General features: G+C 38.9%; 1 protein-coding gene across 1 annotated transcript in view; it reads right to left on the reverse strand.

The window, feature by feature from the left end:
• LOC138010935 (TNF receptor-associated factor 4-like) overlaps positions 1–532 on the reverse strand; it is an 8,188-nt gene extending 7,656 nt beyond the window's left edge. The window contains exon 1 of the mRNA XM_068857943.1: positions 467–532. The gene's annotated coding sequence lies outside the window, so the exon portion shown is untranslated. The remainder of the gene's footprint in view (positions 1–466) is intronic.
• Positions 533–1,487: the final 955 nt, after the last annotated feature.

Consider the following 1,487-nt stretch of genomic DNA (forward strand, 5'->3'; position numbering starts at 1 on the left):
TTGGTACGATTCTGGAATAGGAATAGACAGTGTAGACGGTATTCGTGTTCTTTTGGGACCTATTCCGTTTTCGGAATGAACGGTAGCACTATCCCGTTCATTCTGCTATCCCCTACAGGCCATACGGGCTCATGCAATTTTGTCATTTAGTCTGAAATACTTACTCGAGATTATTTATGCCAAATAGCACTCGAAATGAAGGAGACGAATGGCCTGCTGTCCTCTCGCTCTGCTCTCGTTGCGCTGTGATTTTTTTTCTTCTGCTTTCCTTCGTCTCCAGAGAAGCTGAACGAAATAATCTTTTTTGACGCCAAGTTTTCCTTTTCATTTCAACAAAATTCTCGATCCGATTTTACTAGCAGTTCTGATTAACTAACTTTAATATTCGTCACTATAAAATTCCAATTTGCACTAATTCACTTTCGGGAAGACCAGTTGCCACTGTGATCCGACAAAAATTACTCACCAATACGAGGAACTTGTACTGAGATCACGGCCACTATTTTTCTCTGGTGGATATTTCGTGAGTATGTGCTTGTTCATTCACCGTCGTTCTTGACTGGAGAAATGTTTAGTTGCGAAGTTTGATGCTCTACTGCCCTAGATCCAATATCTTATGTATATGGGTTTGTGTGCTACTGCGTAAAATGATATGTAAAGTGACTGCCGTCACATGCTTCCCTCTCCAAAATCAGTTAAGCGGAGAAATGTTTGATTCGAGGAGGCCGTCTTCAGCCACTTGTCGCTTTTTCCGGTTGGCTGGTGCAGCACTTCCTTTGATTTGAATTAAGGCATCCTTTTATCGCGTGTTTCTTGTAATTCTTGTGTTTCCACTTTGCAAAATACTTTGAAAGTTCTTTATAAGCAAAGTATTCATGCTAACCATTCTTACGATTACTACAATTTACCACATCGTTTGTCGTTCCATTTAATGCGAACAAAGATTGTTTACCTATTAGGACTAGCCTGCAGGCTATATTAACACCGAAATATAGCCAAATAATCCGCATGGAGTGATCGTTGCATAAAGTAAGCGATTTTCCGAATTTATTGACCAACCAGATGAGGTTACCACTCGATCTTGTGAGAAAGGGCCTGGAAACGGAACCCGAAACTCTCTCGTTTCGTACCAAAATAGAATCATTAGTTGGATGCAACTAAAGCAATTAATTACTCGTTACTTCGGACTTTCGAAAAATCGAAATGTCGAGAGGTTTCTAAAAAACCGGCAGAATTCAACGTCATTAGTGGCATTCAGAACCGAGAAAAAAAATATATATATTAAGGAATGAGTGCCAAAACTGTCTTCATCGTAATCTTTAATGTTATAAATAGTTCTTAACAACAGCAGGAATGTATTTTTCGAATACTTTACGTTAGTTTTACTCATCTTATGTGTGTACAAAGCGATATTTAATAAGGATTGTAAATCACCCGATTCGATAGCACACACAATGACCCAAACATAACGACGAAAATGTCGGTTT

Source organism: Montipora foliosa, chromosome 7 (genome assembly GCF_036669935.1).
Source record: "Montipora foliosa isolate CH-2021 chromosome 7, ASM3666993v2, whole genome shotgun sequence".
Lineage (NCBI taxonomy): Eukaryota > Metazoa > Cnidaria > Anthozoa > Scleractinia > Acroporidae > Montipora > Montipora foliosa.